Source organism: Pinus tabuliformis, chromosome 4_2 (assembly GCF_031772625.1).
Source record: "Pinus tabuliformis cultivar Carrire ecotype Pingquan chromosome 4_2, CPIR1, whole genome shotgun sequence".
NCBI lineage: Eukaryota > Viridiplantae > Streptophyta > Pinopsida > Pinales > Pinaceae > Pinus > Pinus tabuliformis.
The window spans coordinates 71,324,659-71,348,551 of record NC_142304.1 but is presented as its reverse complement, the minus strand read 5'-3'; positions in this window follow the sequence as shown (position 1 = coordinate 71,348,551).

Below are 23,893 nucleotides of genomic sequence, written 5' to 3'. Positions count from 1 at the left end.
TGCAAGATGGGCAGCAAAAATAATCTCCTAGATCTAGAGGAGTAGAATTTGGCTCTTCGGGTGGAGAACATAGAATTGAGAAGGATGTTGGAGATATATGAAGAGGAGAAGAGACACATGCGCTTTGTATTGCAGCAAGTTCTTGATGAGCAAGTTGCATAAAGCTCAACTCATGCACCAGCAAGGGAAACCTCCAAAATGAGGCCAGTGTGTGGTCATGGTTCAAATAGTGGTTTTGGACCATATGTGGAAGATGTTGCATGTACATTTTGAAAACATATTCAAGAAGCACACCATATGCCAGTGGATAAGAGTGGGCGGCTACAGTCATCCACAAGTTGTCCATCATCATCATCATCAAAAGTTGGTAAGATGAATGACAAATTTAAGGAGGTAATTAGTATTTCAAGTTCCACTCCTTCCGTTTTCATGCATAACAAATCTTTTGCAGTGTTCAAGAAACATACCAAGGGCATAAGTATGAAGTTGCTTTCCATGATGGGATATGAAGGTGGAGGTCTTGGCAAAAAATGGTCAAGTTATTACCAATTCGATTATGGCTGAGGAAAAATCAAAGTACCAGGGATTAGGATATATCCAAAAGGAGTTTTGAGTGTTGAAAATAACAACAAGAAATGTTAGAAATAGAATCCAGAAATTCCAATTTAATTTGTCCTTTAATTAGATTGAGAATTAAAATGGTAATTCTTTTCTCATAGCAACTTGTAATAGTTAACTAAGTTAAGTTGACTTATTTAACTTAGTAATTTTGAGTTGGAAGTCTATCTGAAATCATGTAAGCGTGATCCATAATTTTTAGGGGTCCGGGATGAGTTTATTTGAGTTGTAACTAGATTAACTCAGTTTGTTGAGTTATGGTCAGTTAAATTAGTTCTAACTGTTTATGGAACTAATGGAGGACTAACAGTTAGTTGGTGCGCTGGTGCATCCACAAGTGTTACTCTAGTTAACTGAAGATTCCCTCATGAGAAACTCATACATGTCAGTCAAAGAAAGACCTAGTTGAGACTAGAGTGCAGGGACAATGTACTATAATTTGTATGATTTACTGAGTTGTAAATATCATGCATGCAATGAGAGAAGGAAATATGTGTCGATTGCACAGTTTTGGAAGCATGAATTCCCTTTAAATACAGTTTATTCCTCCTAAGAATTGCGTAAGGAATCAAAAGCTTGAAGGCTAGGAATTTGGCTAAGTATTGGCCGAAGGAAGTCATCAGGCAGAGGATAGGAAATACTTGTGCAGGTTGATCTCCAGGTTGAGCAGAGCATATTGTATTCATCTAGATTCTTTGACACAAAATGGTGCAAGGAAATAGAGGCTTGGAGAGCAGCAAAATAGGTTAAGGTTTGGCTTGAGCTATATTGTGAGCAGAGAGTTTATTCTACTTGTACAGGGATTGTTCTAGTGAGAACAAGCATTTTATTTTCAACTCGGATTTCTGATTAATGCAATATAGATAGTAGGGGTTTTGAACTGTGGCTTTCCCCGGATAAATATTGTGTTATGTGCCATTGATGTTCTTCCTCTTTCTGATTATTGTTTTCATCGATCATTGGTTTCCATTGTTTGAGAGTAGAGTAGATTCTTGTCTTGTGTTTTAGGAAATTACATGAGTTGTGAATCTACAGGAAAATCTACATGGTATCAACGCTAAAGACAAAATAGAAGCTAAGAATTCAATTTTTTTCCTTGTAGATTGATGGGAGATATAGTTTAGGGCAGATCCAGAAGACCCTATGTGCAGACTTCTCAATGAAGCTAGAAGGTTGGTAGTGGGCAGATTGAGGAGTAAGAATTTTATGGGCAGTACGTTTGTAGAGAATATATGAAATTTTTTATTGAAAATTTTCAAAAAAAAAATATTAGATCTGGATTCCTTGGGAAAAAATACCCAAATTCAAAAATAAATCGGTCGAATCAGAGTTCGGATGAGGTAGATATCGCTGATTTAAAAATCAGTTGCGTTGCAAAAAAAAATTTGATGAAAATTCATGGACAACGGAACTCCAGTTAATTTTTGTCATCTTTGTGGGGAATTTTGAGAAATAATTGCAGATCTGAGATCCTCTTGAAAAAATATCCAAGTTCAAACAAAATCGGTTGAATCAGAGTCTAGATGAGGGAGATATCGTTGATTTAAAATCAACTCTTTTTTCAGAAATTTTTGTGACAACGGGACAATCACAACACAAATCTAAGATTCCAGTGCCTAGATCAGGATTTTTATCACATGGGAAGATGCAAAATGGTTGTTCCATTTCCAAAAACATATCATAATAAGGATTTTGGACAATATTGACTAAACTGTGGCCATTTCAAATTATCACCAAGTAAGTGATTTTTTTTTCAAACCCTCTTCATGGATTCTAGCAAGAATTTTTTTACTGGGAACGATAATGGTCCTACTATTGAAGAATTCATAAAAAGACAAAAGTCATTATGGCCAAAATATTGGAAAGGTTTCATAGTGGTTAATTTTAAAGATGAGGTGGCCACATGGTGGGAATCACTTAACATAAAGAATTGGTTAACCCTGCCCAAGGAAGAATTTGAAAAATCATTGTTAGACAAATGGTCTCATGCTAGAAAACAAGATACTGAGAAACCTGTGGGGTTATTTTCTACTGGCATCTCCTTATTACAGGTTCATCGATGTATTCAGAAGGAGAAGATCATTGTGTCTATAAATCCTAGTTGCAAGCAAAATCTTATAAATGTTAATTTTGGAAAAAAACATACAGGTTGGTAATGAGGATGTTCAAGTTTATAAAGATTTGAATATTTGTATGGATAAGTATGTATTGCATTCTGATTTTTATGCTTCAGATATGGATAATGTGGATGTTGTTTTGGGATACCCTTGGATGGAATCTGTTGGTACTATCAATATTAATGTGTAAAAGAAATTCCTGAAGCTCTGGTATAAAAAGAAGAAAATTACATCACAGGATATTTCCATCAATAAACAAGTAGAGTCGAAGGAGGCTGAAGCAGAAGATATTGCAAGTACTGACACTTCATATGAGAAATTTGTGGTCGAAGTAATACTGGAAGATAAGCAACAACCGCAGGCACCCCAACATGTACCAGATACCAATAAGGCTCCATTAGGTGGCGCATTAAATAAAGATACACCGTTGGTTAAAATTTTAGCATATCACCACTCACATCACTCTACAAGAAAACAACCAACACGATGGCAAGAAATTAGCCACAAGGACAACAACCCGCACACAACAAATAGAGAGGGGCGACGATCCACCCACAACACATCAACATATAAGAGCCGTCAGATTCAACTTCCATCTCAAGTGAGTGAGGCAACAACTAGATCGAGGGTTCACCTTTCTCGTAGTTAGCTAGATGAACATGCATGGTACTAGTGGACTATTCTTTTGAGTAGATCTTATTATTTGTGTTCTTCTTATGTTTCGGGGACGAAATTTGTTTAAGGGGGGTGGAATGTAGTATACCTAGGGGGGATAGTATGAGGTACAGATGGAGGTACCCAAGGGAATAATGTAATAATAGGATGGGCCATAGTTAATAAATAAAGTGGTTAACCCGCATCATGTAAGGGACCACAAGTAGTTAGCAATAATGTGATAATCTCATGGTATTAGATATTAGGTATTGAGACTCCGGATGAAGGATTTATTGCTGATTTCTGAAATCTTCGTGAAAAAATACCAAAATCCAAAAAAGATCGATCGAATCGGAGTCCGAATGAGGGAGATATCACTAATTTAAAAATCATCTATGTTGTAGAAATTTTTTGACGAAAATTTGTGGGCGGCAAATCGCCAGTTAATTTTTGTCATTTTTGTGGGGAATTTTGAGAAAATAATTACAGATCTTAGATCCTCTTGAAAAATTACCCAAGTTAAAATAAATAAATAAATTGGTCGAATCAGAGTTTGGATGAGGGAGATATCATTGATTTAAAATCAACTCTTTTTTTAGAAATTTTTTGTGACAATGGGACAGTCGCAACGCAAATTTGAGATTCTGTGCCTAGATCGGGATTTTATTTCACATGGGAAGATGCAGAATGACTGTTCCATTTCCGAAAACATGTCATTATAAGGATTCTGGACAATATTGACTAAACTATGGCCATTTCAAATTTTCACCAAATAAGTTTTTTTTTTTTTTTTTAAACCCTCTTTATGGCTTCTAGCAAGAATTTTTTTACAATGAACGATAATGGTCCTACTATTGAAGAATTCATAAAAAGACAAAAGCCATTATGGCCAAAATATTGGAAAGGTTTCATAGTGGCTAATTTTAAAGATGAGGCGGCCACATGGTGGGAATCACTTAACAGAAAGAAGTGGTTAAACCTGCCTGAGGAAGAATTTGAAAAATTATTGTTAGAAAAATGGTTTCATGCTGGAAAACAAGATAATGAGAAAACTGTGGGGTTATTTTGTACTAGTATCTCCTTATTACAGGTTCATGGATGTATTCAGAAGGAGAAGATCATCATGTCTATAAATCCTAGTTGCAAGCAAAATCTTATAAATGTTAATTTGGCAAAAAAATTGCAAGTTCCAAAAATAAACATGAAAACACACAGGTTGATAATGAGGATGTTCAAGTTTATAAATATTTGAAGATTTCCATGGATAAGTATGCATTGCATTCTGATTTTTATGCTTCAGATATGGATAATGTGGATGTTGGTTTGGGATACCCTTGGATGGAATCTGTTGGTACTATCAATATGAATGTGCAGAAGAAATTCCTGAAGCTCTAGTATAAAAAGAAGAAAATTACATTACAGGATATTTCCATCAATAAACAAGTAGAGTCCAAGGAGGCTAAAGCAGAAGATGTTGCAAGTACTAACACATCAGATGAGAAATCTGCGGTCGAAGTAATACTGGAAGATAAGCAACAATCGCAGGCACCCCAACATGTACTAGATACCAATCAGGCTCCATTAGGTTGCGCATTAAAGAAAAATACATCGTTGGTTAAAACTTCAACATATCACCACTGACATCACCCAGCAAGGAAACAACCAACACGATGGCAAGAAATTAGCCACAAAGACAACAACCCCCACACGACAAATATCGAGGGGCAATGATCCACCCACAACACATCAACACATAAGAGCCGTCAGGTTCAACTTCCATCTCAAATGAGTGAGGCACTAGCTAAATCGAGGGTTCACCTTTCTCTTGGATGGCTAGATGCACGTGCATGGTACCAGTGGACTACTCTTTTGAGTAGATCTTATTATTTGTGTTCTTCTTATGTTTCAGGGACGAAACATGTTTAAGGGGGGTGGAATGTAGTATACCCAGGGGGGATAGTATGGGGCACAAAGGCAGGTACCTAAGGGAATAATGTAGTAATGGGATGGGCCATAGTTAATAAATAAAGTGGCTAGCCCGCATCATGTAAGGGACCACAAGTAATTAGCAGTAATGTGATAAGCCCATGGTATTAGATATATGGTATTTAGAGACCCATGGTAATGACCCATGGTATTGTACGTATGAAGCCTATATAGAGGCTAGAGACTCCCCATGGAGAGATGTCAGGGAATATTGTATTGACAAACATATGGCTTATGGAGTGTTTTCCTTCCTTAAGGAGTGATTGTATGGTGTTACCCTACCTCAAGGGTTTGATATTAATAAAGAGAAGCATTTGTATATTCTGATCTTGTTATTTCTGGGCATATTTCTATTTTCATATATTTATAGATCTGATCTATTACAAGTGGTATATCTGACCTGAAAATATATGAAAATAACAAATATACCCAGAAATAACAAGAGAGAAATATATAAACTTCAGATCTTTATTAATATCAAAACCCTTGAGGTAGGGTAACACCATAAAATCACTCCTGAAGGAAGGAGAACACTCCACAAGCCATATGCTTGTCCATACAATATTCCTTGACATCTATCCATGGGAAGTCTCTAGCCTCTATATATGCTTCATACATACAATACCATGGGTCTCTCAATACCATATAACTAATACCATGGGCTTATCACATTATTGCTAACTACTTGTGGTCCCTTACATGATGCAGGTTAACCACTTTATTTATTAACTATGGTCCATCCAATTAGTACTTTATTCCCTTGGGTACCTCCCTCTGTATCCCATACTATCCCCCCCAAGGTATACTACATAATTACCTCTCAACATGCAACCCCAAAAGAAGCCTCAGAAGTAGAGAGAAGACCGAGTGGAGAGATCCACTCAAGCAGAGAAGACGCGGTCTCAAACAATTGTGGAGCAACCACAATTGGAGAAGCAAAGAGGAGATCGAGCGAAGGCATCCACTCAAGCAAAGACCTCGAGCAGGGGGTGAATTTTGAGCCAAGTGGGTAGAGGGATCACATGTAGCCATACCTCCATGAGTGAGGTGGGGCAATGTGAAGTGATAGTCCCAAGAGGGCCAAAATTGTGCAGGGTCCATTGAGAGGTTTTATCTCATGAATCGTACCTTGCTACGGGAGCCTAAAGTACATAGTAGCAAGAGGAATCAGTGTTGATTGATGCAGTCAGAGACCAGAGTGATAGAGGCTAGAGCAGTCAAAACTGAAGAGCGTAGAGAAGGGTTGACAACAGTGCAGGAAGGCAGAATCAGTAGAAGCGCAGAGTTTTCAGTCGACAGAGGCAATAACAGTCAGAGACTTTGATGATAGATGCATCATACTGATTCAGGTTGGATTTTTTTTTTTTGGAGTTGTTGTAGCAACAACACTGGAGAGAAGTTTGCATGCAGAACATTTCAAAGGTTCAATAACGGGTTGAGTTGAATTCCTTTCTTGTTGAGAGGGAGTGTTGAAAATAGCAACAAGAAATGTTAAAAATAGAATCGAGAAATTCCATTTGTCTTTGAATTAAAATGGTAATTCTCTTCTCATAGCAACTTGTAATAGTTAACGAAGTTAAGTTAAATTATTTAACTTAGGAATTTCGAGTTGGAAGTCTGTCTGAAGTCATGTAAGTGTGATCCCTAAGTTTTAGGGTTCCAAGATGAGTTTTTCTAAGGTTTAATTATATTAACTCAGTTTACTGAGTTATAGCCACTTAAATTAGTTCTAAATGTTTGTGGAACTAATAGAGGACTAACAATCAGTTGGTACACTAGTGTATCCACAAGTGTTACTCCAGTTAACTGAAGATGCCCTCATGAGAAACTCATGCATGTCAGTTCAAAGAAAGACCCAGTTGAGACTAGAGTGTAGGGACAGTGTACTATTCGTTGTATGATTGACTGAGTTGTAAATATCATGCATGCAATCAGAGAAGGAAATATGTTTGGATTGCTCAGTTTTGGAATCATGAATTCCCTTTAAATACAGGTTATTCATCCTAAGAATTGCAAAAGGAATCAAAAACTTGAATGCTAAGAATTTGGCTAAGTTTTGGCCAAAGGAAGTCATCAGCCAGAGGATAGGAAATACTTCTGCAAATTGAGCTCAAGGTTGAGCATAGCATATTGTATTCATCTAGATTCTTTGACCAGGAATGGTGCAAGGAAATAGGGGCTTGGAGAGTAGTAGGATAGGCTAAGGTTTGGCTTGAGCTAGCTTGTGAGCAGAGAGTTGATTATACTTGTGCAGGGATTGTTCTAGTGAGAACAAACATTGTATTTTCGACGCGTATTTCTGATTAATGCAATATAGATAGTAGGGGTTTTGAACTATGGATTTCTCCATATAAATATTGTGTTATGTTCCGTTGATGTTCTTCCTCTTGTTGATTATTGTTTTCATCGATCATTAGTTTCCGTTTGTTGGGTCCCTATAATACTAGTGATTACCCCATTACTATTGTAGTTATACCCCTTATTTATATTGTTGTGCCCCTATTACCCCCATATTATTATTTCTGTGCCCCATAGAATCTCTCTATTGTTATTTTTGTGGCTTTATATTATTATTGTTAGGTCGGCTGGATTATATTGTGACTCCTTAGACTCCTATATATAGAAAGGAGGTTTTGTCATTTGTATCATCCAAGAATTGTTCATTTATGTAATGTAAAGGAGGTTTCCCCCTCGAAGAGGCTGATACATAAGGCGTTGATCTATCTTTTCTATCTTTTCTTGAGCTGGTTTCATAACATTTGGTATCAGAGCTTTGGATTCTAGGGTTTCGCTGCTCCAAACAGGTCATCGTGGCATTTTCGCTATAAATTTTTTTCTGTGACGTTTCAGAAGTCGCAAAAAATACCCATTTGAGAAGCATTGGCGCTGAACCTTGGGTCCGAATTTTAGAGCTTTTCGCACGATATTTTCGGAGATATGATCTAAGGAAGTTGGTCTTTTTGCAGACTCCTGAATTACATTCAAAACAGGTGACCTGGGGAAAATCATCATAACTTTCTCTCTGAGGATCAGATTGAAACTTCGTAAAAAGGTACAGAAAGAGGACGGACTGTAGTTTCTTTTGGGTGTTTTTTAGATCCAAAGGTCGAAACAGTGACTCGCGGCACGTCGTACAAGTTAGCTCTACTGAACTAGTCTATAATCAAGTCACTGTGGGAGATTTCGCATAACTCTTCCTTGGAGAATCCAATTTGGGTCAGACTTGTGGCATTGGAAACAGGACACAGAGAGCTACTAAAGGTCACAAGTTCAGAACTAGATCACTGGAAAGTACAGAGATACATCAGAGGCAATATCAAGCTCCTACAAAGTGAAAAAAGGTGTGTAGATTTTTTAAATTTTTTCTTAAGCTTGGTTTGAAAATTTATTTTGAAGGAATTCAAAGGGCATAGTAGAGCATTATTATCGGTAACTGATGCCCCGAGGAAAGAAAATGCAAACACCTAGTAAGGAACCGGAAAGCTCATAGCTCATCTTATCATCCTCAATCTGATGGGCAAACTGAGATAGTAAACAAATGTTTGGAAGGATATCTTCGTTGCTTTGAATCGGATAAAAAAACACAATGGGTCAAATGGTTGCCTCTGGCTGAATGGTGGTATAACACTTCCTTCCATACAACAACAAAAATGACCCCATTTATGGCACTTTATGGGTACCAACCACCATCAATCACATCATATTTAAGAGAAAATTCTAAGGTTCAAGCAGTGGAACATCACATCGAACATCAACAACAAGTCCTCCAACTCTTAAAGGATAACCTCGTGTTGGCACAAAATAGAATGAAACAACAGGCAGATCAACATCGCAGTGAAAGAAGTTTTGATGTAGGTGATTGGGTATTCCTACGGCTACAACCATATAAGCAAATGTACCTAAAGCAAGCTAAGAAGGATAATAAATTATCACCAAAGTATTATGGTTCGTACAAGGTGTTGGAAAAGATTGGTACTATGGCATACAAATTGGAGCTTCCTGCAGCTTCTCGATTGCACCTAGTTTTCCATGTTTCATGTTTAAAGAAGGTTATAGGCGACAAGCTCCTAGTTCAAACAATATTGCCAGAACTTGACGAGGAAGGAAAAATTATATTGGAACCCGAAGCAGTCACAGAAACAAGAACTCGACAGCTACGAAATCGATCAATTTCAGAGTATCTTATCAAGTGGAAGAACTTATCCGCTGAAGATTCCACATGGGAGGATGAGAATTTTATGCAGAAGTATCCAGAACTACTCAAGCGTTGAGGACAACACTTTTTTGAAGGAGAGGGGCATGTTGGGTCCCTATAATACTAGTGATTACCCTATTACTATTGTAGTTATACCCCTTATTTATATTGTTGTGCCCCTATTACCCCCATATTATTATTTCTGTGCCCCATAGAATCCCTCTATTGTTATTTTTGTGGCTTTATATTATTATTGTTAGGTCGGCTGGATTATATTGTGACTCCTTAGACTCCTATATATAGAAAGGAGGTTTTGTCATTTGTATCATCCAAGAATTGTTCATTTATGTAATGTAAAGGAGGTTGCCCCCTCGAAGAGGCTGAATTCTAAGGCGTTGATCTATCTTTTCTATCTTTTCTTGAGCTGGTTTCATAACACCGTTGTTTGAGAGTAGAGTAGATTCTTGTCTTATGTTTTAGGAAATTACATGAGTTTTGAATCTACAAGAAAATCTACATGGAGAGTGCTCCAAACAGCTTGAGGTACATCAAACATATGAGCATGAGATGTCACCACCTTGTGACAATCGTCGAAGTTGCAACTCTAGAGAGAGTTATAACTCTCAAGTGTGTTTTCCAATTCATGTAAATTTTGAATACTTGAGGAATCAGTACCCTTTAATGGGATGGCGACCCCAGGGGCAGACTGGAATTAATTAGTCATTTTTTGTAACAAATTTTGTAAAATATGTAAAGTCTCTGTGATTTATGGATGCGAAGCGTGTAGATCAATAAGAGTCAAAGGGGCTTAGCCCCTTTTTTAAGTAAATTTTTGAGTTGGTTTTGAGATTCACCCATGGTCCGCGGACCATGGCATTGTATGGAAAAGTCTATAAATGGTCAAGCCTTAGCGAGTCTAAGGGGAAGTGGGACATAAGTATTTGGGATAGAGAATTGGGTTGAAGAGCCTTGGGCAGGAGCTAAGGCAAGAAGGCTCTACTTCTTGCACTTAGGTAGAGAAGAGAAGGCTCCACAACTAAGTGCGCAGAGGCCTGGGTAGAGTCTGCAGCTGAGTGCGCGGACCCCTACAGCTGAGTGCGCAGGGTAGTTTGAGTATGTAATCAGTGAATTGAAGATCAATAAAGACAGTTTCCGAAGAATTGCTAAGTATTTCTGTTTATATTTGTTAATGTTATATGTTGTTGACGAATAACATGTTTTATGAGATAATGATTAAATGCTACACGATTGTCTTTAATTTGTCTTAATAACATATGAAATGAATGCTTAGCCACTTCTGCAAATATTTTGGTGATCTTTATTATGTTCTCTAACGAATAAAGTAGATTTGCGTGAACTCCTATTTAGTATTGCTTTCTGATGCGTGTAAGTAGGTAAATCGACTATTAAAGGTCTGCAAGGACTGATCATGGACCTTCACCAAGGTCTGAAGGCCGATTTAACAGAGTTACAGTAATGAGCCCTAGAGGTCTATCGATCTGTGCGAAGGCAGATCTAAGGCATTGGAAGACATCACACTAGTCTTTGGATGCAGAAACTTGGTTCTTGCATCCTCGCATACTGCTTCGGGTGAGACTGCAGCCTGCACTACGCGGGTTGTTGCCTAAAGGGCCAATAGTATAGGGTTTTTTTGGTTGGCGCAACTAACTTTGAACCTGGGTCAGGACCCCCTAAGCCAACAAATGGTTCCATTGTCAGGACCGAGATCTGCTTAAAAGAGATGTGTGATGTCACATCATTGGAACCCAACCAAGAAAGAAATTGAAAAGTGGTTGGATCGGAAGATTCACGAGTTCACAATGCAAGAAAACAAGAATTTGCGGTTGTCTAAGCAAGAGTGGTTGAATAGATATTGTATACAGAGATACATGATATCTTCTTCTGCACCTTCCCAATTGAACTATATGAGTGGTTAGCTAAATTGGTAGACAGTCGAGGAAGGTGGAAGCTCAATAGTCCTATAGTGTGGACTCCAGAATTAGTGTGACGACTAGAAGCCTGTGAAATCAAGATTGTGCGGGCTGTTGACCATTGGCTCGATCAAATTTTAGGAGGATTTGTTATAGAATTTGCATTTGATACCTCAGTCAACTATAGCGAAGCAGAGTGAAGATTCTTCAAAGGACCATGAGGTAAGTATTTAAGATCATTGAATACTTGGATTAAAATGTTGTTATGTGAAAAATGGGTGATACCATTACCTTGATGTTCGGAGCTACATGGAGTGGACGATTATTTAGAAATCACGAGGGATAAGGACCAAAGTACAGTCTGTTGATTGGACCTCCTTCAAGCAATGACGAAGGGGCAGGGCAGACTATGTCGCGAAGTGTTGTTCAACTAATAACTCAGGGTATTCCTAGGACAAACCATCCATCCACTCCACCTCCACCTCCACCTCCACCTCCACCTCCACCACATACACCTTCACCCACAACTCCTCCACCACCATTCAACATGGCAAATGCAATGAAGATGTTGATCTTCAAGGGCATAGGAAGTGAAGATCCAAAGCAGTTGTGGTTTGTTGCGAATGTTATGTGGAAAGCACAAAAAATCACCGATTCTAATATAAAGAAGGCTCAGGTGGTTACTGCCTTGCAAGATCACGTGCTAACCCAGTACATTGAGTATTGTACTAACAATCTTCGTGCACACTAGCAGAAACTTAGACGGCTTTGAACAAAGAGTTTAGTAAACCCAAATCTGACTCACAGTCGGTGATTTAATTTAAAGATATCATGATGAAGGTTGAGGAGACACCTTGGGACTTTGATGAGAGTTTGAAGTGTCAGACCAGATAGGCTAACATGTAGATCTCAGATAGCCAGCATCGAGACTGGTTTATAGCATCGCTTTTACCAGATTTGAGAATTGCTCTGTCACAACAGAAGATAGATACATAGGCAGAAGCCTTGGAGATCGCGATGAGGCTACACACATCACCTCTTCAGGACATGAACTTGGGGGTGCAACAAATCCACTCAAAATTATCAAACCTACACCTAAAATTACAGAGTTTTAAGAAAGACAAGGAGATTAAGCTTGACATGCGTGCAAAAGTGTGGTGTTTTAAGTGCAAGGGCCACGGGCACGATAAGGATCATTGTCTCATATTCATGAATTATATTACAGGGGGGGCCAATTCCCCTGAAGCCAGAAGCCCCAGCAGGGCCAAGTATGAGGGTTGCACTATGGTGTGTCATTTGTCAAGTTACATGGCAACATGCGATAGATAACTGCCACTTGCTTCAAAAGTTTGTTCAGACACCTCAACAATTGTTCTATAATTTCTGCAAATCTATGGGCCATGATGAGCGCCACTATCGAAGCTATGAGATGATGAAGGAAAGAATACCTACTTACTGTATGCAAGCAGAGACTCGGCCTCCAGATCAAGGTGCCGGAGAAGAGCGCAGAGGTTTTCAGGGCTGAGGAGGAGGACCTGGTAGAGGTCGTGATCAAATTATTTGCTACAACTATGGACAGTCAGGGAACTATGTGCAAGATTGCCAGAATCCTACACACCCATCATGTAAATACTTCAGACAATTCGAACATACCATAGAAGAATGCCCAGTGTTAATAGCTAAGATGCAAGAGAAGAAAATGCAACCTCAACAGCCTAAGAAAAATTTTCAAATGATGAGGGATGAGCCCCGCGAAGAAGATCAAAGCATTAATATTGCACTGAGAAGTGGAATGATGCCTGGCGCTGATAAAGGTAAACGACTTGAAGAAGAGGGATGGGTCCGAAAAGCTCCGGAGAAGCAAGTCGACTTCAATCTAAATCACGCTAAGGAAGCATTTATGGAAGCCAAGAAGAGCTTCGATGAGGCCTCCACATCAAGAAGCCAGGACAAGATGCAAGAAATCAGTGCGCCAACAGAGGTTGATCCTTCTGTACTCACTAAGTTTTTGGAAACCTGCATGAAGTTGTTGCGCGATAGAAAGGTTATGGAAGGACTGCAAGAATTAATAAATAAATGCTCCAGTAAAGAAAAGGCCACTAATGAACACCACACAGTTAGAAAGATCGTTAAGCATAAGGCAAGAACAGGGTGAGAGATGCGGATAACAACGCTAATATATGATTATGAAATGGACCAGGTCATCTTGGATCTAGGGTCCGATGCGAATGTTTTACCAAAACAGACATGGGAAAGGATGGGGAGACTTGCGCTGCAATGGTCTTTGATTCAGCTCAGGATGGCGAACCAACAGAAAATCATCCCCATGGGACAGTTATATGGAGTAACAGTTGATATTGAAGATGAAAGTATGTTACAGATCCATTTGGTCACATCAACCCCAACTTACAAATCGATACTATTAGGGTCCATCAACTCCTAATGCAGTTGTTACATGCCCTAAAGAAGTTAAACATCAGAATGCCTCACTTCCCAAGAAGTTCCATCACTGAAAACATCCAAAAACTGCCTCTAAGAAGATCAACGCAGGTAGGCCTTCATTAGGGTGCGCTGCAATGCAAACTATACACTGTCAGGATGCTATGCAACGCACTTGATCCCTCTTTGGCCTGCGCTGTGCGAATTTGAGTGAATTTCCATGAGGGTTTGAAAGATTCCTTATCCATTGGATGCCTCTATAAGTTCTCAAGGCTATCCACTCCTTTGAGTTCGTATTTGGACGAGGAAGGGAGTTAAGGAACATCAATCCCCTTATGCCTTCTTCCATGGAACTGAATTCTAAATTTGGGAGGGCATTCATTATCACCATTCATGGCATAACCTCCTTCATTCACCTATAAAAATACCACTCATCTAAGTGACCAGGGGATGGGAATTATTGAATTGTAGGGAGATGTTGTTGGTATGAGATTTGAGTTGATTGTAAGTGTTGTAATGATGTCAAAGTGTCTTGCTTGTTGTGAGGAGAGGATGGGATTGAACTGGAGGAGTGATGCTGAATCAAGCAAATTGGGTTGTAACTCTTCCTTTCACTAATAAAGTGTTCAAATCTTTTTCCATATGCTTGTATTGTCTTTTGATGCTTTCATATGCTTATCATGTACTTGATTCCATGCTATGTTTAATCAATAGATCATTATCATATGCTTTGATGGGTTCTTGTTTCTGTCTGTGTGCAGGTACTTCTCAAGTGGCTTAAGTACGGGAAGGAGCAACAGAATCAGTCAAGGGAGATAAGGAACAAGCAGAAGCTACAAGTAGGTTCTCTGTTCTCTTATTTTATCTATTGTTTATAGAAAAGGTAGAGAATGCTTTGTATTGTTGTTTCTAGACTAAGCTACTAGTCTAGAGGGTTAGGCGTTTATCCAAGAACACTAAAACTTCCCAAAACAGAGTACCATAATAGACTTTGAAGTTATAGAAATTTTCGATGACAATAATCCTTACCCCGCGCTCCTAGGAATCAATTGGGCTATTGATATGAATGGGGTCATTAATTTGAAGAAAATAATGATGTCGTTTGAAAGAAAGTCTCTTAGGGTTATAGTGCCACTAGACCTTGCAGAAGGGGCACGATATACTGAACTAGTCCGCAATTATGAAGAAAGTGACGATGAACTGGATCAAATTTACAAGATAACAACACGAGATTGGGGTTGAATCAATACAAGAACAGATGGGTGGGTTGCATGGGACCAGGAGAGTTCCTGCACCTTTGATTCAGACGAGGAATTAGAGCATTGGCATAATCGCTTACATGAAGTTTCTACATTGTGATGCAATATGATGACAAAGTCATTGCGTTGTGTTTCGTCGGAGGTAAGAAAGTTACCTTATTATGATGGTTTAACTGACATAGATCTGTTTTTAGATTACTTTGAGTGTGAAGTCCCTGAGGACCACTACTTTCAAGCATTGGAGTTGGCACTGCGCGCTACGCCTGCATGATGGTGGGGTACGCATAAGGATAGTTTTGATGGATGGAAAGATTAAAAAAGAATGATGAAGCTACAACTTGGGTGTGATAATACCAAAATGACTAAGAAGTATAATGGAAAGGATGATCTGCATGACCACCTGGAAAAATGGGCTAAGGCATGTGGACCGAACCGCAGCCAGAATGGGTGCACATATTTTGTCATACCTTGGATACAATCCCCATGAATTGGTATCTTGAGATGGAGCTTCCCCATGGTACCGCAGAATGGGATGTATTTAAGGAAGGGTTCTTATTGACTTTCAGTTTTGAAGATGGGTTTGCAAGCATCGATGAAGCGCTGCAAGAGATTAAAGCAGTTATCTTTAGAACACCGAAGGAACCTATGGAATGAACCCAATCGGATTGCAGCACCCAGCTACGGCATGCATTGGAATGTTATAATGTGACTGCTGAAGAGGAAGAAGAAGACCCAAGGAACATCAATATTCTGGAGGCAGAAGGGCATTGCGAAGTCGAAGGCCCACAAATAGAAAACCCGAACATCTCTACACCTTTGAAAACAAAGGAAGTAAACATTGGCACTGAAGAAGAATCGAAGTTCGCAAAAAGCGGAGATTATTGGGATGACGCCACAATATATAAAGTTTTTGAATTACTTCGCGAATACTAGGATATCTTCCCCACTAAGTTTTCAAATTTAAAGGGCATAACTGGCGATTTGGGTGTTATGAAGATCACATTGAAGCCGAACGTGAAGCCTGTTAAATAGAGGCCTTATTGCCTTAATCCTAAGTATAAGGAAAAGGTTCGCCAAGAGTTGGATAAGATGTTGGAGGTAGGCATCATAGTACTTGTTGAAGAATTTGATTGGGTGATCCTGATGGTGGTTCAAGAGAAGAAACAAAAAGATGAGCGAAGATCTACGGAAGCTTAATGATGCACATGTTCACGAGCCATTTCAAATGTCATTTACAGACAAAGTATTAAACAATGTTGGGGGGGCAGGAGGCCTATTCCTTTACTGACGGGTTTTTGAGGTATCATCAAATCAAGATCGCGCAAGAGGATAGAAGCAAAATGAACTTCGTGATGGAGTGAGGTTGTTTTCAGTACACTGTGATGCCATTTGGACTAAAGAATGTGCATGCAATATTTTCTCGCGTAGTCATAGCGGTGTTCAAGGAGTTCATTCACAAGTTTCTGGAAGTACACTTTGATGACTGGACAATGTTTGGATTAGTGAAGCGCTATGTAGCGTGTTTGCGCCTGATCCTCGATACATGTCGAAGATACCAAATTGCACTGAATTTGAAAAAATGCATATTTTGTGTTCCTTTTGGGATCTTGCTATGTCATGTTGTGTGCAAGAAAGGATTAATGGTTGATCCTGCAAAGATTACGGTGATTGTCAACTTGGAGGCCCCTATGAACATCAAGCAGTTGTGCGCGACGCCGGGACATACATGATACTATAGAAAATTTATCAAAGCTTATGCTCAAATTAACGTGCCGATGGATAAACTGCTAAAGAAGGATGCGACATTCTGTTGGGACAAAGAGTGCCAATGCAACTTAGATGTGTTGAAAGAAAAGATGGTCACGACGCCAATCTTAGTATTCCTCGATTAGAAAAAGGAGTTTCATGTACATGTGGATGCTTCTTGCATTTCGCTGGGTGCAGTGCTAACACAGGTCGTGAAGGAGAAATGAACCATCCTATAGCCTTCGCAAATAGGAAGTTCTCGAAGGCCGAGAAAAGTTATTCAACGACTGAGCGCTGCAAAAATTCAGGCATTATCTGTTAGGAGTGAATTTCAAGATGTATATAGATCATTCTGCCTTAAAATACCTAGTCAACAAGCTTGTGTTGTGGGGGGGGATTTGTAGATAGTTTTTATTATTTCAAGAGTATGACTTTGAAGTCATTGTAACACTAGGGAGGTTGAATGCAAGACCTGACCATCTATCAAGAATTGAAACAGGCGAAGAACCTAGTAATTTGGAGGAAGGGTTTCCAAATGCGCAACTCTTTATGGTGCGCTTAGCAGATGACCATTTGGTAGACATTATTCACTTCTTAACTACGGGGATGGTGCCAGAAGGATACATAAGTCAACAAAGGAAGGAATTAGTAGTACACGCGGCTGACTTTTCAATCATTGCGGGCATTTGTATAAAATGGGTGCAGATGAAATATTGTGGAGATATGTGTTGGACTTTGAGTGGGATAACATTCTCGCTAAAGCTCATGGGGGAGATTCGGGAGGCCATTATGTAGGAAAAGCAACTGCGCAAAAGATTTTGCACATAGGTCTAAGGTGGTCAACATTGCACAAGGATTCCAAAGCATACTGTAAGGCATGCGATGCATGTCAAAGAACTAGCAGACCATCGCGGAGGGATGAGGTACCACTACATCCTCAAGTATTTTTGCAAGCATTTGAGAAGCAAGTGATTGATTTTCTTGGGCCAATTCAGCCCCCTCAAAAGAAATCGCCAACATGTTACATTATCACTGTGACGAAATATCTAACCATATGGGCGAAAGCATAACCCATCAAGGATTGTACAAGGGCTACGACTACAAAACTCTTGTTTGAGTATGTCTTAACAAGGTTTGTATGTCTGAAAGTGTTGATGAGTGATAGGGGTATGCACTTTCTGAATGAAATGATCAACGCGTTGACTAATGAGTTCCAGGTCTACCATTAGACGAGTACACCATATTACCCACAGGAAAATGGAACTGTCGAAGCTTTTAACAAAATTTTGGAGAACGTGCTGATGAAGATCTGCAACGCGCAGGGGAATGATTGGGATATACACGTATCTGCAGTGCTAAGGGCTTATAGGACTACTTGTAAGAAGCTGACATGATAAACACCGTTCAGATTGGTCTATGGGGTCGAAGCAGTAATGTCGATGGAGTAGATTGTGCCTAGTTTACGCATAGAAACTTTGACGGATATGTTGAATCGCGAGGCCTTGGAAGAACGGATCACACAACTCATGGAGCTCGAAGAAGACCGATTTTTGGCAGGATTCCATCAACAAGTACTGAGGGAATGCGCAAAAGCATGGCATGATCGCCATATCAAGCTTCACACATTCAAGGTAAACAATATTTTCCTGTTATATGATAGTAAGTTCACTAGATTTCCTGGTAAATTCCAGATGCATTCGTTAGGGCCATATATTGTCAAAGAAATTACAGATGGCGGCGCAGTTCATCTCATGAAGCTGAATGGGGAACCTTTTCGGGGGAGAGTGAATGGAAGTTGGTTGAAGTTGTATACAGGGGATCCTGGGCAATGACTATATGGTAGTAGGATAGTCTTAGTGCTCCAGGCAGTTGCAACGGAGGGCAAGACTATAAACTACATTGCCTGGCTTGAAGGACAAGGCAGCGAGCAGGCTGCGTGAAGAGTGACGAAGATGCAACAAATGAAGATGCGCTCAGGAAGCTGCGCCATGGGGGAAGGTACCGCTCAGCCTGGCAAGATAATGACCGTTAGAGTTACTATTCATGATGGGACGACCCGAGAGCAGTTAAGAGGAGCGGGGTGGCGGCAATTAAGGCAAAAATATTTGAAGATCTGCCGCCAAAACAACATTTATTATCAGAATTTGGGGGAAACGGTCGGATTTGAATTCAAAACACCTGTAAATTATGCGTGTCAGTCCAATAGAGAACACTTTGCGCTCTAAGACTTGTTGGTGACTTTTGTTGTCTGTCGCATATGAACTAAGCATTCTAGGAAGAATTTTTGTCACTAGCAAACCGTTCTCCCATATCCTGAGAGTTATTTATGGAGAGAATGCCTTCCACTAACCTCGTTGAAGCCTTGAGTTCGGGAGCATCTGTGTCCAAATCGCCAGGACTGAAAGTGTCTAGTGTAGAGGCTACCCCTACAGCACCCAAGGCGCTAAGGTCACCTAGGCCCAAACAAACTATGGCTAAAGAAAAGAAGCTTGCTATGAAAGAAAAGCAACTAGCGCGAAGGAAAATCGAAGAAGCCTGTGTCAGTGCGCGCATCACCAAGGAAGTAAACCGAGGCACAGGCGAAGCAGAAAAAGGATAAGCAGCCAGAAAAAGAAGTGGACCTAGAGGAGGAAGAATTCCAAGGAATTGAGGATATTGATGCCGAAGGATTGGAGCCTATGACGAGACTACCTGAGTATATCCCCTCGCGAAAGGGAAAAGCTAATGTCCCGAAGGACCTGATACAGGGAAATTTTCAGTGTTAACACTTTTGTTGCCTGAGAAAGTTGTGTTCGATGGTCCTAGGTTGACACACATTCCATTGCTTAAAATGGAAGATTGGGACCTCACAGACCACACAAAGTTTCTGCATTTGGTGACTCACAAGCACATGCAGAAAACCTACCATGATGACATGGGGGTTACAATTTTGAAGCCCATGAAGTGGGTGCGCAATATTGAGCAATCAGGGTTGCTCAATTCGTTGTTAGTGCCGCATTATCAATGCACCCCCATTAATATGGTATGTGTGCATCAGCTCCTCGCGCTGGTGCATGATGGGTGCCTATGGCTAGGAGAGCCTATCCTTATCATCGACATGTTGATACACATGATCACTGAGTTACCTTACAAAGGCACGAACCCTGCCAAAGAGTTTGGAGGAAAAACTAGAGAGAATGAGTGGCAGATAAGATGAAGGAGTTTGGTCTACTAAAAAATTCATGTGGGTACTCTATCACGTCCATAACAGACCTGATAGTACAGTTGGCTGCCCAGATTCTGGCAAGTAAAGTAATGAGAAAATGTTGTGTAGATGAAGTTCTCGTGTCGATCATCTCGCTCGCATCTCAGGGTGCGAAGGGGGTTCAGTACAACTAGGCTAAGTATCTATGTCAGGAGTTCCTCGCAAACTGTCGTGAGGCCCAAGATGAGATCATGCCATTTCATTACACCTGGCTATTATTGTTGATTGTTTTGGTTTCTTGGAGGTTACTGAAGGATAGCCAGTTTCCTCCACATAAGGAAGAATTGCCCAAGGTAGCGTGATTTTCCTCGTTATGGGCCTTAAAAGATCTAGAACGTGTTAAGGAGACAAAGATCTTTTGGGTTCTGATGGAGATGGACATGCATATGGTGGCTAACCAGCGACCAAGGTTGTCTCCCACCTTGTACGTGCAGCTATCGACCTATGCAGAATTCAAAGCCGATTTTCATAGGGTCTCGATTAAAGCGCGCAAAGACCCTGAGCAGAAATGGCACCTGTTGCCTTATATGGTGATGGATACAAATATCAAGGAAGTTGTAGGGTTTTGGCCATACGAATGGTGCACACCTACGAAGTTAGATGTAGGAACAAGCACATGCGCATAAATCTCTGCTGCACAGAAGCGGAAGGACGTCGCTCAGCAAGTTTCATGCACAATGGCTGCTTAAAAGAAGAGCGAGGCTACTACAACAGTTGCAGAGAAGGCCCATCTAGAGGAGGAGCGCGTTATCAAGGCACAGGCAGAGCACGAGCAGAAGGATGCAGAGGAATGTGAGAAGTATGCTTCCCGCCACACTGATGAATAATAGCTGTCATAGCAAGGAGGAGGTGGCGGTGAGGAGAAAACCAATCCTTTCATCCTAAAGAAGCGTGCACAGGATAAGCAAGGTGGGCAATGGAAGAAACATAAGTCTGATAAGCAGATGCATGTTGATAATAGAGGGTGACCTCGATGATATCAATGACAAAATTCGGGACACCATGACAGAGGTGCTACAACAATTTGAGTAGCAATACATGCAGACGCTTGGGGGCATCTATAAGGATCTGCGTGAGCTACAGATCTAGGCGAACATAATTCAGGCAGATGTTAGGAAGGTGAGTGATGCGCAAGCCAGCCTGACACATGGAAGGAGTGAAGTATCAGAGATTGACTGGCCTCAAGACATCAGATTCTTTCCTTTACTTGAAGGGTTAGTCCGCGTGGAGTCGGATGAGCATTGCGCAGTGCTTCACACGGTGAAAGACATGGGGCTGAACCTTGCCACACTACCGCTTGAGTCCCTTCAAGCGCTACATTAAGGGGTCGCTGATGAGATATAAATCAAAGAACAACACGCACTCACTACCGTTAGTAAGTTCAAAGTCAACAACCAACAACTTTTTGTAAAAAGACTCAGGCCCTGAAGGAGCAGGAGGAGTTGCACACACAACGTCAGAACCTAGTCATAATGATTGAGCAGGCCTACAAATCCGTACCTAAGTTGGGTATACTTGATGATGCAGAGGCCTCAGATAAGATAAGGAAATTGGTTGTTGCAGAACATGGTTCGAAGGAGATGATCAATAAGGTGACTTTCAACCTCTGGATGCAAATAGCTGAGCTGCAGTTGAAGTTGCAGCCGACCACACCGCCTGAACTTCAGGAATAGAGGAACGTGGCAATTAAAGAATCCATGGCTTAGTTAGATGTCGTTGTTCAAGGGTGCAACAAGCTCTTCACTCAGGCACTAGGCCTCTAGGATACATTGTAGGAGGATCCTATGCTGCAACAATTGAGCACAGAACTTAGGGAAGCACAACAACAGTATGATGAAATCAACACGACAACACGGACGTTGGCACCAATCCAACGTTTCACGCGCTTACAAGAAGGTAAAGAAAAATTGTTGCACATTTAGGAATTGCAGAAGAAGAAGTCTGTGCTCAGCGCACGACTTGAGCCCTAGATAGAGGAAGCTAGCCAGTTCTCACAGACCATTCTTGAGAAGTTGAAGGCTATGCAACAAACACAGAGGACTACATAGCTAGCAGTAGAGGGGCCAACCACACAGAAACTGGTCCAAGAGGTGTTGTGTGTGGAGCATGATTGTTCAGAGGTCTTTGTTTCAGCGGGATGTATACCCCAGGAAGTTTGTACACCCCTCCATGCGGGGACTTGTCCCCCCCGCGGGGGTCCCCCCCGGTTGGGGGGTCCGGGGGCCAACAATCCCCTGCCTTGTAAATGTATAGTAATTTCTAGTCAATCTGGGCCATTCATTAGGCAGATAATCTGACGGTAGAACTTATGTTTAGTTTATGGTTTTTTGCCCTAGAAGGCAACCCCTCTCTTTGTATGAGGGCATTGTATTTGAGGATGTGTAATAGATGTGTATTATGTGAGCGAGAAACAAAGAGGTGAGACTGTGAGAGAAAACAGAGGATATTACAACGGATCTGTTGTAGGTTGTGTCTGTTCATTTTGCTGGATAATAGAAAGGAAGGATTGGCTGTTCGGGGTGGACATAGCCCAAACTGGGTGAACCACGTATATCTGTGTCTCTCTTGTTTTATGCGTTTTCTGTGTTTATATTTCTGCAATATTTTATGTGTTCGATTGCTCCGTAATATATAATTTTCTAACAAGAGGTGCAACAAGCAGTAGAATGGAGTATCGCGGAGCTATAAGCATTGACTAAGGCATTCAACAAACTCTGCCATAAAGTAGAGCAACCAGCTGAGTGACTCGAGGGCGAGTCACGATCTTTATGTTAGGGGCCTGTTAGGATGGGGCCCCCAGGGGCAGAATGGAATTAATTAGTCATTTTTTGTAACAATTTTGTAAAATATGTAAAGTCTCCACGATTTATGGATGCAAACCGCGTAGATGAATACGAGTCAAAAGGGCTTAACCCCTTGTTTTAAGTAAAGTTTTGAGTCGGTTTTGAGATTCACCCATGTATGGAAAAGTTTATAAATGGTCGAGTCTTAGAGATTCTAAGGGGAAGTGGGACATAAGTCTTTTGGATAGAGAATTGGGTTGAAGAGTCTTGGGCAGGAACTAAGGCAGGAAGGCTCTGCTTCCTACGCTTAGGTAGAGAAGATAAGGCTCCGCAACCGAGTGCACGGAGGCCTGGGTAGTGTCTGCAGGTTAGTTTGAGTTTGTAATCAGTGAATTGAAGATCAATAAAGATAGTTTCCGAAGAATTGTTGAGTATTTCTATTTATATATGTTAATGTTATATGTTGTTGACACATAACATGTTTTATGAAATGATGATTAAATGCTACGTGACTATCTTGAATTTGTCTTAATAACATATGAAATGAATTCTTAGCCACTTCTGCAAAGATTCTGGTGATCTCTATTATGTTCTCCGATGAATAAAGTAGATCTGCATGAACTCCTATTTAGGATTACTTTGTGATGCGTGTAAGTAGGTAAATCGACTATTATAGGTTCGCAAGGACTAATCATGGACCTTCGCGAAGGTTTGAAGGCCGCTTTAATAGAGTCACAGTAACGAGCCTGAGAGGCCTATCGATCTGTCTAGAGAAATATCTAAGGCGTTGAAAGACATCACATTAGTCTCTAGATGTAAAAACTTGGTTCTTGCATCCCCCCATACTGCTTTGGGTGAAACTGCAACCTGCGCTACGCGGTTTACTGCCGAAATGGCAAGTAGTGTAGTGTTTTGTTGGTT